This window comes from Melanostigma gelatinosum (assembly GCF_949748355.1).
Source record: "Melanostigma gelatinosum genome assembly, chromosome: 3".
Classification (NCBI taxonomy): Eukaryota; Metazoa; Chordata; class Actinopteri; order Perciformes; family Zoarcidae; genus Melanostigma; species Melanostigma gelatinosum.
In genome coordinates this window covers 7,023,721-7,038,975 of record NC_136636.1, presented here as the reverse complement: position 1 = coordinate 7,038,975, position 15,255 = coordinate 7,023,721, and the positions used below count along the sequence as shown (strand labels likewise).

The following is a 15,255-nucleotide window of genomic DNA, read 5'->3' as shown; positions in this document are numbered from 1 at the left end:
CAAGAAAGAACAAGTAAGGAGGTAATTACCTATAGTTTTGAACTCTTCTCTTCTTTACTCCCTTAACCCCCCAACCTGCTCTCCCTCCATCATTGGCCCTCACTCTCTCCTTCGTAGTCAAATTTAAAAACTTGTGTGCCATGGGCATCACCAGACAGCTTCTTCAATCCTCTGTTGCTGCTCAAGGGGCGACAGCGGCTCCGCACTCACTCCGATTAGTATCATTGACACTGGACCCAGAATCTGTGGGACATCAGGCTGTTGGGATTGCACATTGCACATGTTGGGATTAGAGTCAGTGGCTACTTTATAACTGAAACATCAAGGTATTAAAAGGCATATTCTGATATTCTGATTAACAATATGGAGACCATCTGGCATGATTGCAAATCCATATTTGGCAATTGTATTTGTTCCTGCTTAATGCAGGCCATATTACATACTATATACATTTTATGTGGAAAAATATAAATTGTAATTGCATGTAAAGTGAATAACATAATAACGTAATACTCTAGGGGTATGATAAGTCATTTGCATAAAGCTGCCTTTCTGCCAGCCTATAAATAAGTTTTAAATCTCTCCCATAATAATATCAGTCACTGGCTGCTCATATCGCCTATGGGTATTGGTGCGCGTGTAGTTCGTTTGCAGAAACGTGTCAAGCTGTTCGGGTTGCGGCTCGCAAATGAAAGCAACTGCATTACCCAGAAGTCACTGCGCTCCGCTTACAAGCTGGCTCCCTCCGCTTCTGGGAGTGTTTCGCATTTAAACAAACACGGTCCTGCTGAAGATGGCGGAGAGTTTGTAGAGGCGTAAAAAAGAAACTGCTCGACTCAATGAAAGCATCGAAGCCGGTGAGTTTTCTGCGACTAGATTGTGATTCTGTTCATCACCAAGTTTAAAACCCAGGCGGTAGCGCGTGTTTTCAACGTGCACATTTGTCACAGAGACAGTTGTGTGTGTGTGTTGCTCCGCTTCTGAGCAGGCTGTGTTTTTTTCTGAGCTATATACGGGTGATACAACGAACCATCTCACCACTGTCTCGTTTGTTATGGAATGTCTGTTGTGGAATTATCGTCCTCCCAAAGTAGCAATAAGACGAACATTTTGCGTCAAGTCCCGCTTGTTATTGCGCCATTTGTATCGTTTTTCTTCTTCTTCTCCATTATCTGCTCGCTACAAAGTTTACGAGACACAGGCTCTCTGATCCGCTGAAGATGCGAAAGCCGAACGTTAGCTCTTCATCTCTGCTTCATAGAAGTGAACTCGTTGGTGTTTTTAAAAAACACAATGTGAACTTTGTAGAGCCGCATGGTTGTGTATCATTATCCCACATCACAGCAGAATGGCTGGTTTTTGTTCATTTTTTGTATCGGACTTGCTCCACAGTTTCGGTACAACGGAGAGAGCTGCAGGAGTCTCCTGTGTTTCACAGCTGACGTTACACCGCAGTAGTAGGCTTGTGTAACAAGAAAAAAATGGTTTATTAAAAGGTTTATTGCTCGTTTTGTCGAGCCTCCACCGTGAATGCAGTGCAGGGTACACACGGTGTAATGTACCGGTACCTGCATTGTGTGTGTGTCACATTTCTTTTCCTTTTTAATTTCACACCAAGAGTGTAGCAGCATCTAAACAAACAGCAACACACTAATGTAGTCAAGTCACATGACACGAGAGACGCACAAAATTGTCTTTTAAAAAAAAGATAAGTCACATTTCCTTGTTGATTTTATACATGTATATATATATATTCATAACGTCACCATTAACCACCTTGTATTCCTCACTACTGACGACCAAACTTGAATTGACTTGGCTCAGCAGCGGAGTGTCTGCTCTGGAGAATCCACAGCATCTGTTATGTATCTGCACGGCTGTAAATGAGATTACATATCCCGTGATTGTAAATGGGTGGTATATAATGGCCAGTCACAGTATGATACATGTTGGTGTTTTCACCCGCTGATGAATCATAGGTAGGTGTGTGTGTGTGTGTCAGACAGACAGGCAGGGTGAGATGGATGTGTTTCGGTGCAGGCGGAGGACGATCGCTCACAGGGTTCAGGTAGAGTCCAGGTTTGCGTTCACTCAGTTTTTGTGAGGCGGGATAGGAGAACATCCTTGGAGAGCGTGCACATGTGGAGGCAGACAATGAGGACAGGTGGGTTAGTCAGTCTTATGAAACGGTGTGCTGTCGCTCTCGCTCATCGCCCGGGGCCATCCCTGCCAATACTTGCAGGCTATTAACAGCTCAATGCACATTTGAGAGTTTCTGAAGTCATTAAGGTGTATTTGTCACGTTACTACACGGTCTGGCTGGCCGCTGAATGATGAACGTTCCTGCTTCTTATGATTTCATGCAGGCCACTCAAGTCATTAGATAACAATGTGGGGATGCAAATGAAAAAGAACAAGGGTGAGCGATGCTGCCGTCAGAAGAGCTAACTTGTCTTTATTTTGAGGGGCCGATGGAATGCCATTACTCAAAGCCCACCGATGTGGTATTTTTTTTTTTTGCGAGTGGTAGAACGACCACTGTGGGAACCTGTCCAATGAACTGCTTCTGCTCATATTCTCAAATGGAGCCCCCTTGTCGCCCCCCCCCCCCATTCTCTGTCCCTTTTATCTCCCACTTTCTTTCTCCCTCACACAGGGTGTCAGGCTGCGTTAACAATGAATCAATCTTTGGGGGGATTCTTTGACTGCAGATGGGGTGAAGAAGTGACCGGGGATGCATGGCTTTCGCTCTTTGTCTGTCAGCCCCCGAGCTCTCAATAATTCATTAACTTATCACTTTTTCTCATGGGACTGGGAGAAGTCTCTCTCTGGTGGCAGATTCTGTGGTTATGTCGGATTCCCTGATTTGATCATTCTATGAGCGTACGTTTAGTGCCACTGCTGATATTTAGTTATTACTCATAGAGGTTGGCTTTTGACGTCGTTAGCATCCTGTCAACAATGCAAACGTGTAAAAGAAAATATTTAGTTTCAGAGATAGTATCCAAACATTCTTAGGAAGCTAATACATCTGGGGATCAGGCATGTCACAAAATACATCTGGAAATATATGGATGTGTTCAGTGACATCTATAGCTCCGAGTCTGGTAATGTTTGGACTTTGTTCATTGTGACTCTGCGTCCAGTTCTCCTTTTTGAATGCCGTCTCCAGCCAGCTGTATTTGTAGTGTGGCGTGTAGTGTGGCGTAAACTGGATTCCTGAAGTCTGTACGCTGAATCAGAAATCATTCTTCTCAATGAAGTTCTTACGAATTTGTATGTGTTTTTTTTATTAATAATTAAAATCTTGGGTAAATGCCACTGCTATGTGGTTGCATTGAGTTCTAAATACTGGGTGGTGTCATCAAAAAAGGAGGAAAAATAAGCGAAGCGCCTGCCTTGTCATAACTGTCTCTAATCTGTCTTTGTCAAGCTGCATTTTTGCGTCGGCGATGTCTGAATACACGACATTCTGTGAGTGTTTCGTCAGGTCCGTGTGCCTAAAGAGAGGCAGGGAGACCGAGATAAAATGTTTCGTTTGGAGTAACTTGCCCGTCGGTCATGTGACGGGCCTGTGTGTTCCGTTTAAGATGAACGGCTGTGCGGGTGAGCGGTGTCTTGATGACACACGGAGCTGAAAGCAAAGCCTGATTGTTTCCCCTTTAATTGAAATATGACTCTGTAGTCCCTTTGTGTTAGACAGCAGTACAGGTCGGGTAAGCTTAGTCGAGTTGCTGCCTCTGATGGATAACTTGTCATTTAGGGAGAGAGTAGATCTTTACATTTCCCAGTAAATTTCTTCTTTAATGTCGATGGTTTCCAGGTGAAGTTAAGGTATTCATCATTTGTACTGGATTCTCTGACGCTTTACACTCGACTCCATGAGGCTGTTTTTTACAACCGAGGTTTGAGAAAGTTTCCTGTGGTCAGCTCGGGCTGTGTAAAACATCCTGTTCAGCCCCCCCCCCTCCCCCGCCGTCTCAAGGTCACTCCCGCGGTGACGGCGATCCGTCTTTGTGTTTTGTCAAAAGTGAACAGCCCCATCGCCGGCGTGGCACTTCTCAACCCGGTAGGCCTACCTCTGCGTGGAGCTAAATATAGAAAACTCTGCTCAACAAGACAGTCCTGTTTCCACCGCTAAAATATTTACAGCTACTTCGCCCAGACGAGTGAGAGTGACGATATGAGAGGAGAGCTCCCGAAAACCAGATTGTTGTTCACTGGTCGGAGGAAGCCAGACAGTTTGTACTCTGACTCCATTTGAAGTCCCGCCTCATTCAAGTCCCCCCCCCCACCCTACCCCCCATCGCCTCTTCTTCAACTCTGAGGTAATACCCGAGTGTTGGGCTTAGCTGAGCCATATGGGAGCCATGCACACTTCTGAAAAGCCAAACGGGCAGCCTGAAGCAATCATTGCACCCAATTCCAGTTTATAACCAGCGAGGATTTGGAACAGTTCACTCTCTGCAGTCCTCGTTGATTGGACGAAGGCAAGAGTTTATTAGGGAAAGGGGGGGTGGTGCCAAGAGCTTTTGTCCCCCCCCAACCTACCCCCTCCTTGCCCTTCCTCTTTAACTTCAACTCCCCCTTTAACTTTCGCTCCCCCCCCAGCTGAAGAATGCTCGTAAAAGGGGTTCACCTGAACGAGCCAGTGGGAGGGTATCGCTCCCTGCCCTAGTTTTGTTACCATTGTAAAATGTAAGCAAGACCTTGTTTGTGTTTTTTTTTTAGGGCCCCCTTTTATAAAAAAGAAAAAGAAAAAATGCTTTAAGGGGGAGAGACGAGGGTGAAAAAAAGTTTGGCTTGTGAGATAACTGCTACCAGATGCTGTCTCTGTCTGTTATTCAGCGTAGAGCGAAGGAGAAAGAGAGGCTGTGTGAGGAGGGGAAGAGAAAGGACACAAACTTCTCAACTTGTTCCATGGATACTCTCCATCTTCTCCCTGTCTACAGCTGTGTATACTCTTCCTCCGTTATATACACACAAATTAAAAAAGGGTGTGTTAGCACGGGCAAAGTAGTTACTTTGCAACCAAAACAAAAAGGGGCTTTGGAGAGATAGAACAATGTTAGATGGTTGGTTGTGTTTATCCTCTTTGTTTACGTCGCATTCCTCTTTCACTCTGTGCATCTCCGAGATGAACCGGTTCCACGTTGGATGTCTGTGGCAGTGGGGTGTGGTTTCTTGGTCCGTGTGGATTGAGAGGCAGCTGTAGCTGGCACAGCGCCGCAGTTTGCCAGCTGCAGGAGGATGTGTGTGTGTGTGTGTGTGTGTGTGTGCGTGTGTGTGTGCACGTATATGTGACCGTGCGAGCGCTGCGTGGAGCTCACCTGCAATTTTAAAACGCTCCTTTTCATTAAAAGAAACGACCACAAATAGCAGTGAGCGTGCAGACGTTCGCTCACAGCATTCTGATTTTTCCACGTGCGATGTTTTATTTTAATTGCGGCCTTAAGTTCAGTGAGAAGTCAAGTTGTGAACGACAGCCCCCCCCCCCCCCCCCATCGTGAAAGGCTCCAGACGCACTACAGCCTTTCAACACTGGCAGCGCACGTGTCAGATAATTTATTACCATCCCGTTTCTTTCCACAACATTTCTTTCTTAATTGGACAGATTTTTTCTCTCGCTCTGGGATAAAGTGGAAAATGTTCCTCTCACCATTGCTGCTCTGCTGACGTCACCCCTGTGTGTGTGCTGCTTGTCGTTAAGGCAATCAAAAGGTTGCCTCCTGACATTGCCACGTCACATAAAGCTTTGCACCGTTGCAGTATTTTCTATACCAAACAACGCTCACGAAAGTTGGCCATTACCAGTCCGAACCATGTTGTTGTGCGGAGGTTGCTCTACTTTTTTGCAAAAGATCTGTATGTTTTCATTGGGCTGGCTTCTCGGGGTGCTCATGTTTGCTCATCTAATTGCTGCACAGGAACGAGTGATTCCATACGACTGCGGTGTGACTAAATAGTAGGGGTGGGGGGAAAAATCGATACAGCATAGTATCGCGATATTTTGCGAGGCGATATTATATCGATACACGGACGCCAAGTATCGATATTTTATCATATAAACTATTAAAAAAAATAAAAAATAAAATCAATTGCTTTTTCAGTCCTCTAGATGGTGCTGAGTTGGTTTCTGGTGAGGTCAGCAGAGGTGATTGGTAGGAAGTTGGTCGAAACAAAGATGGAGACATTTGAGAAAGAACTCAGATAAAACATGCTGTTGACACAGTTTTCCTTTGGGGACATAATTTGAAGTTGAAAAAAGTAATAAATCGCAATATATGTTGTCACAACACTCAGAATATCGCAGTATCGTGAAAGTATCGTGATAATATCGAAGTATCGTGATAATAGCATATCGTGAGATCTCTGGCGATTCCCAGCCCTACTAAATAGGAGACGTATAGAAGTACTGCACCACCGACTGATACCGCCCGGTTCCCCCTTAAAATGGGATGAAACATCATTTAGAGTCTTGTGGTGCAAATACAGTCCAGTGACATGAAGTCAACCCACCTGGTTTTATAAGCTTTAAATACTTTTCATTTGTTATTTCTTTTAAAATAAAACCACATTGAGAAGATTTCTTACTCATACTTCAATGGGCATAAAGTGAAAAACAGTCTTTTTTAAGTCGAGCCATTTCTGAAAATATGAACTTAAATAAGATCCGATGCATGTTTCAAAGTTCAATTGGATTTACGGTGTTGGGTTTCGATGTTGTGTTGTTGGTACTAGATGTACTAGTTGTACTCGTACTAGCAGTGCAGCCTGCATACTGTGTCACCTGGTTCACATATAAGCTTCCACGCCAGTACACACCGGTGAGAAGTCCGTTGTTATGGTGAACTTCACACATGAGTTATAACATACAGGATACCATATTTTATGTGTTCAGCGTAGTGAAATGATGTATATGCAGCTGCTCTAGGGAGAGTGTGTTCAAGCTTCCACAGCAATGCTACAAACAACATGTGCCAACACGTTACCATCAAGCTTTTACACCAGAGACGAATTAAAGTTGCATCTGGCACAGCATTGATGATTTCTGTTTAGTCCATGTTCAATTTAACAACTCAAACCCAGGCGAGGACAAATAACAATGGTGGTTATCATAAATCATTTAATTTTTACTCCTCAACACAGCAGTAACATACCGTGAGCTGCACTACAGTGCTCCACAGTAATGCAGTGTTATCAAAGCCCCTCAAGGCTTCAAGCAAAAACCAATAGAAACAGAAGACTGACTTTAACGCCCAAGAACAGCGAGGAAGGAGTTTCCTCGTGGGAATGGGTTTTGTCAGTGACACTTTTCACAACTCATATTTATTGGTACTGCTACTCCTCAATAATTCAGTAGAAAAGGGACATGTTCTGAAAGTAGTTTTCTAAATTTTTTTTTTTTTTTTACTTCTGTCAGAAACAGTAAACGTTGTTGCTGCTGAACTACAAATAAACAAAACGTAAGGCTATAGAAGAGCGAGCAAGGATTCCAGCAACTGGAGCCATTTAGCTCTGCGACTGTGTGAGGTGCCAACATGAGTTTGACAAAACTCTTTTGTTGGCCTACGAACAAGCATGGGGTCGTTTTTCATTCAAGGCACCGTACATGCCCCTCCATGAAGACATCACCAAATGAGCAGTAGACTGCAGTTTGTTTTCTTTTGGTTTGACAGTTTGAAAAGCATTTCATTTGGAGCAGCGTGTGGGTCTGCAACAACATCGACCCTGAAGTTTTTTTGATTGTTTTTTTGTGGCTCAAAAACGAAGAAAGAGGTTTTGAAGCAAAGACCATCGCGTGTCGGCTCGGTCAGCGTGAGTACAGTACGAGGGACTTGATTCGCAGTGCTGGCTTAATCACTCAGCAGATGGGTCGGAGTGCAGTGTCACCAGGACGAAAACAAACCCACAGTTAGATTATAGCTCAGTGTGTGTGTGTGTGTGTGTGTGAGAGAGTACACGTGTGCGTCTGTGTCCAGTCAGAACCGAGCAACTCTGATTTGATTCCAAAACAGATTCCTGTGTGTTTTTTATACGAGCCCAGCAGTGCTCCTCGTGTTTTGGGTTGGAGTCAACTAAACGGCCTCCACTTGTGCAAAATGATCCTCTTGATTCTCCGATTTTAAGGAAAATTCTGTAATTCATAATTGTTTTGTTTTATTGCACCGTGATTAGCTGTTTGTCAAAACGGGAGATAAAACGAAGCAAGTACTGGTAGTTTTCTAGCAAAGCATGTCCCCCCCCCCCCCCCCACACACACACACACACACACAGTTCCGCTGCTCCTGCTCTCTGGAATCTTTTTCACCTAGACTCTGTCAACACATGAAACTGGCCGGTTGAAAGAAAGGAAAGGGAGTAGTAAAGGGAAAAATGGGAGAAGTTGAGGGGGGGGGGTGCAGTTGTGAAACTGGCGTCAGACCATCTTTTGAGTGGAATTCTTTGCTGGGGTCAGAGTTTAGGCGCCGCAGCGTGGAGCTGTGATTGGCTGAGGAAAGGTGAAATGAAAACCACAGTAAACTTTTGACCCCGGCGCAGGAGCTGTGCGGGAACGCCCAGCCACAGCTCTGGCGTGGTGGAACAGAGCCCGCTCTCTTCCTGTGTTTACTCCACCAATCCAACAGGGACGGCGGAGGGGGAGGAGGGGGAGGAATAGGGGGAGGGAGCACAGAGAGGGAGGAGAGAAAGGCATGCAAGGGAGGAAGGGAAGAGAGAAAATGGTCAGAGCCTCGCTGTGGTCTGAAAATGAAAATCTGCCTTTTGTTTCACAGTTGAAACTACAACACAAGCACGCACTGCTTCTGATAAGCAAAGGTAAAACCAGGCACAGTCTTTGAAACAAAATACTGCCTATAAGTAATTACAATGGTGGAGAAATCTTCACACACAATTATGCGAGGCTACATGAGATTTCTCCTCACTCTGCATCTCCATCCGTTGCTAGTGAAGATGTGTGTGTTATCAGACTGGGCAGTATGGCGGCTGATCAGGCCCCAACGCTCTGGCTCTCCAGATGAAAGGCTGTGTTGCCATTGATTAATGAACTCATTTCCATAATATTAGCCTTCATATGGTCGCTGCCACCCGCGTCTGGTTCGGCCGCTGTGGTCTCTCTCTGGATGTTGCCGCGTCCTCTCTCTGGATGTTGCCGCGTCCTCTCTCTGGATGTTGCCGCGTCCTCGCTCTGGATGTTGCCGCGTCCTCGCTCTTATCGCCACGCTTTTTACTCACACACGTGTCGAGCTTGTAGAAAAATGAAGAGGTTGTTTGAGATCCGTCTGGTTGGATCTGTGCCCGTGTGGCCCTTTTTCTGTTCTTTGTCCGTATTAATGATGGATAGTTGTAGGATATGCATGTGTGTGACACACGCGCACACACACACACACACACACACACACACACACACACACACACACACACACACACACACAGTGGAATCTGCCATCTCTTTGTTTTCACCTTCATTCATTTTCCCTGGTTTTTCTACACGATGCAGTTTGTGTGAGAAAAAATGTGGAGATGCACAAACAGCCTGTCTGAGATGTGTGTGTGCGTGTGTGTGCGTGTGTGTGTGCACGCTGGGCATGGGTGGGGGATGTGTTTTTTTTCTAGGGAAAAGGCAATCCTATGAAGGCCGTTTCTCTCTGCTTTAAACTATTTTCTCTCCCTCACTACATTCATCAAACGGCATCTTGTACACTACAAGTTTGAGGAAAAAGCCACAAAGTCAAATATAACTGTTTTGTGTTTTCATGAATCGAATGTTTTTTTTTTATGGGCCCTTGTGAATAGATTTTTTTTGAGAAAATGTCTTATTCGATTTAGTTTTTCAGTCGGCAGAAAACGAGTCGCAGAGAGGCGATGCAGCGTTTAATTGATTGATAGTGAACCCCACATTTATTTTTCATCTGCAGAAGGTCGTGTGTGACTTGGATTATTTTTAACTTTTTAATTGTATAGAACATAGCAGACCACGTTTATGTGTTCGTCACACATTTTAGGCCTTGATTGGTCGATCAAATTTATCCTTAAAGGCTTCCTTAAAGACAGTCTGATGCTTCATAAACTCCAGTAAGTGTCTGTGAGCGAGAGCTTCAGTCTGCCCCCCCCCCCACACACACACACACACACACACACACACACACACACACCGTCCTCTCACATTTGCGTCACTGCCATGGTTTTGAAAGGTGTGCTTTATTCCGCTGTGAACCGCTCCTTGTGGAGCTTCTTTCGGCTTTCCATTTGAAAAACTCATCCAAGTGAGTGAATGTGGTCAGAAATTAAATTAATTTGGATTTGTTTTATTATTATTTTTTGCAACGCGGACATGGAAGAATGGATCATCACATCCATAAAAGTATTCGTAGGAATACAGAGACTAAAACATCTTATTCTACCAACAGACACACTGCAGACAAACGTGTTTTCAGCCTGCTATTTTAACTTTGCTTCCTGGAATTTCACAGCTGCCTCAGCACCCAAATAGAGACTTTCTCTGAACAATTTACAGCTTCGCTTTTCTTTAAAAATCCACACTTATACATACACACATGCTTAACATGTGTCCTCCTCGTCCCCTTCCCTAAGTCACATTGTGTGGCGACACTCCACATCGTGCCATTAAACCCTCTGGCTCCAGTTTAGTCCCAGTGGAACATATTTGATTAAAATCATGTGTAATGTTGGCATAAAAACAGCATAAAAACAACAATATTCACTAAACAAGGATGCATTTGACTCGATGGAAATGATTGCCTCTGGAAGTTATCTTCCCTCAAAATGAAGGGGAAATCCCCAAAATGTCAAGATGATGGATTGCTGCTGAACAAAGTGAAATGTGGTTCTAAATGATGTGTGGCAAGAGCAGTAATGTCGCCCATGGTTCCCTTGTTTTTTTCCTGCGATCTCGCGGGGTCAAATAAATAAAAAATATTGGTTCCAACATGGAGTTCACAGCATTGAAAGTTCACAAGTGTCAGACGCTAACTTATCCTCTAATTTAAAATAATTTATAAATCAGATTCATCGCGAGAATAACTAATTAAGGATCTTAAGAAGTGCCAAAAGGGGACACATTTTTTTATTACCTTTTTCAAATTTTCCTGACATTACTTCCTCTCGGCAGTCTGACCTTTTTCTTTTAAATCCATTTAAATGACATTCACTTTTTCAAGGCGTGATGCCTTCATTCACTCGGCCTAATGGAAGTCCATTATGGGAGCACGGCACCTCTTTTTATTGCTTGTAATGACAATTTGATTTCAACCGAAGTAGATTCCTTCTCCTTTATTCCTCGCTGAGGGCCAGAGGAGCAGAGTACTTTTGGTCCATGCATATCGGTCGTATATCTCCCCATTGGGCATTAAGACATGACGAAAGACCATTTATTAATTACCCTTTGCTTAACCCCTCCACTGAATATTTATTGTCCAATATTTTTTTTTTTGAATGCCTCTCTGAGAGCGCAAAGGTTCAAGGAACAGATGTAAGCATAACATCACAGGAGGCCCCTCGCACATTATGCCACGTCCTCAAAGTCCACCATGAAAACGTGATGTATTTAGACGCACAGGACTAATTAGTGTTGTTAACGAGCTTCACAAGGTGCTCCTCGTTAACTCCTCGTTAACTGTGGACAGTAGTTTAGTGCTTCATTACAACAGGTGGGTCCTGATAGACGACGCGTTCTTCGGCCTGTTACACGTCACACCGGTTTTAAAGGCATCCCTTCGTCCTATGACGTGGACAGAGAGCTTAACTGTAGCTCACGTCACAACAGTCAGATTCCTTTATTTCAGGTTTCGCCGGGAAATTTTTTTAGTTTTGCGAAAACACCGGAAGAAAGTGAAGAGCCGTGAAGTACTCAGAGATTTACTGCAAAGGGTGTTGCTCTGGAAGGGGGGGGCTTTTCACTTGTGTGACCCAAATATACAGTATCATAGATCAAAACTATAGTATACAATCATTTTAACTTGTACTATTTTGTCATTATTACATAATTTTTTATATATCACCGTAGTCCGAGTGGGCCCAGTTCTGAAGTCTAAAGGCATTCGGATTCATCAGAAACATGGCTTCTCTGTTCCACAGGATTCGGTCTTGAACAAAAACACTGAGCCTCGACTTTGTGTGAGCTCCAGTTGCATTTAAGCCGGTAGCTGCTTTGCTTGTACGCTCAGCAGGAGGAGGAGAAGTTCTTTGAAGCGAAACAGGAAGTCATTCGGCCCTCTTGTGTCTTTTTTACTCTTGATGTCCCGAACTCTAGTGGACACCTTTTGTTGCTTTATTACCGTGTGTGTGTGTGTGTGTTTACAGGGAAGTAATGGTGCTAAATGCTTCTAGTAGCTCATGTCAGTCATGATTTAAAAAAGACAGAAGCTCAATATTTGTAGCTGTCTTTCCACATCGCACACACCCAGTTATAATAAAGACAGTTTGGGGCTTTTGGGTGTGTTTTTCGGGGGTCTGTAATTGTGTGTATCTTTGTGTTGGGTGGGCCTCTGGTTATTGTTGGGCCTGCCACTCATTGTCTCAGGGAGCTCAGATTGCAGGCTTTATTTCAGGCAGGGCAGGAATGTCCTCGTCACTATTCTGGTCCTGAATGACTGACGCTGCTGCCATGCTGGCAGCAGCCTGTGCAGCGAAATAACGCTCTTTTATTAATAATAACTGAAGTGCTTTGATACAACAGAGTGCAGAAAACCCAGTGTCCTTCAGTACCACTTTTTAAGTAATCTCATTAGCATCGTATCTGTAACAGAAGAGGCATTTTTGTTTTAGAGATCTATGGTGACTCGCTTGCTTATTCCTCGAAGGCACACGGGGGGGGGGGGGGGGGGGCTTGTTCATGTGTCCCCGCATGTAAGCTAATCGAAACTAAGCTTAAAATTGTGATAATTCCTCAAAAACATTTTGTCCAACATGTGTCATATAATATTTCCCCCCAAATAAACCAAATACCACATCCTGTAAAAAAACATTAAATTCTGCGTTCCTCGGCCACCAGACCAACAGTCACATGACAAAAATTCTGCAAAACTTGGACTGAAGGCAGAGCTTTGAGGAGAGGTTGTAAGTAGAGGTTGTGAAGATGTAAATAGTTCAACATATATATATATAGCCTCCCAAGCCTCCCCCCCCCCCCCCCAACATTGGTAACACTTGAAATCATGTTGGATATGTAAATTCCATTGTTTGCCCATTTTTGTAAGATACATTATAAAAGAAATTCAACTTTTCTATTTCTTATGATTTTTGACATTATAACTGAGTTATACTACCTCCAGCCATGGTTGTGCTGTTCCCATAGAGGTGGAGAGGACTTATCTATTGCAGTAAAGAATCAAGGCCACAGAGAGGCGAAACTGCTCGGGGTTCAGAGGGTTAAATACTTGTTTTATTTACAACACACCATCGGTAGTGTTCGCCATGTTGGCGGATATTTTTAATGAAGATACGAGAAAGCAGTCAAAGGGCTTTGTAGTGCAAGAGGTTGTGTAGATAGACGAGATCATTTATGTCTGTTAAATTAGCAATTTCACATACAAACTGTATATATTTCAATACAAGTAGTAAACAAGTGGAGTTGAGGATCCGTTTCAATGTGCCACCAGTATCTACATTTCTCTAATGGATCCCCAGCACCATTTATGTCGGTGCGCTGTCTCCTCTCTTCTCCCCTCCCCCTCCCTGTTCTCCCTGCCTCCTCCCCCTCTTTATTCTACTCAGTCTGCCCTGACTCCCCCTCCTCCTCCTGCTGTGGCCATATTCATACCAGTGCTTATATCCTCTGGTTTGAATTACATTTCTCTACCAGAAGTCACTCATGCATGCACAGTGTGTGTAGTAGTGTGTACTCTTCACAGACAAACTCTGGGGATCAACAAAGTCGAACACTAATAGTGAACACGCGGATGAGAGTTGAGGATACAACAAAACCAAAAGATTCTCCGAATTATTCATGCGTCGCTCTCTCTCACGCTAGTTTTTGTGAATTGTTTGTTTTGTTGTTCGGAAGAGTCGATTTAGAATTATTAAAGTGTGTTTGGACAGCTGACAGAAAGGGAACGCTTCTCTCTCTTTCTCTGTGTTAAATTATTCATCTGCAGCATTAGCTCAGTAGCAGCCCTGCCTTTAGGACTGATGTGATCAGTGGTCTGTGGTGGAGGATCACAAACACACACACACACACACACACGCGCGCACACACACACACACACTGTGTGAGCATAGTAGGTTGCATGCTTGCAACTGCTAGCTGTGTGTGGCTGTGACGACTGTGTGAGTTGAGACTATTAAGACCTGATTGGAGGCATCATGATAGGATTTTATTTTTTAGGGAGTTGAAACATTTATAAAAGATATATATATATATATATATATATTTATTTTTTTCTTTAAGGTTTTAAATCTGTAATTATTGTTTAATATGTCCCTAGAGAACAGTGAATCATGCTGTTCTGTGTTATGAGGAATTTGTTTGTGATTATTATATTTCATGAAGAAAGGGACAGCTGCTTATCTGTGGCGGTAGGATGATGGTGCTAAAGGTCACTGGTTTTTGGAACAGTTTGTACCCAAACACTGAAGGTCAGCCCCTCCCAGTTTTGTGTTTCCTGACATTTATTTATTTGAATTTTATTTACATGTACAGTTTAAAAACATAAATGTGCTGCACCGTTCCAGATCAAACCTTCTTACATCTTGCATCTTGCATCTTTCGTCCCTCGACACGTCAAAAGAGATGAAAGCAACGACACAAAAAAAGAACACACAAGACACGTTCCACAAAAAAGGATCCCTTGACGTGAAAATGATGAACAAAAAGTAATTATTTTTGAGTATAACATTGTAACTTCTATTTCGAAATTCAAAGTCTTTACACAGACGTGAGCTCGAGAGGGATTCCTCTCTGTCGCTCTGATGAAAGCCGATCCAACTGCTGTGATGAGAAGACACCGAGCCCCAGAGGGCCTTCTTCACTGTGATTATGAATAGGAATGCACTAAAGTATGGAAGGTTATGGAGGCTTTGACAGAAGCAAAATGCTTCTCTAAGTTAGTTGGGTCTATAAGTACTGTATATTAAAATAAAATGTGGGAAAGAAGGTGACATGGCTTCTTTGTTCCCTTAAATAATGATGCAGCAACAATTATGTGAGGAAAACTATTTCACCAAGCAGAGTTTAAATTTGATTCGACCTTTTGTGAGGATGTTAGTAAGCTACGCTTTGGACAGCCAGGTGTGAGC

General features: G+C 43.6%; 1 protein-coding gene across 1 annotated transcript in view; it reads left to right on the top strand.

Annotated features, from left to right (window-relative positions):
* The first annotated feature begins 781 nt into the window (after positions 1 to 781).
* ncoa3 (nuclear receptor coactivator 3) overlaps positions 782 to 15,255 on the top strand; it is a 28,851-nt gene continuing 14,377 nt past the window's right edge. The window contains exon 1 of the mRNA XM_079266295.1: positions 782 to 857. The gene's annotated coding sequence lies outside the window, so the exon portion shown is untranslated. The remainder of the gene's footprint in view (positions 858 to 15,255) is intronic.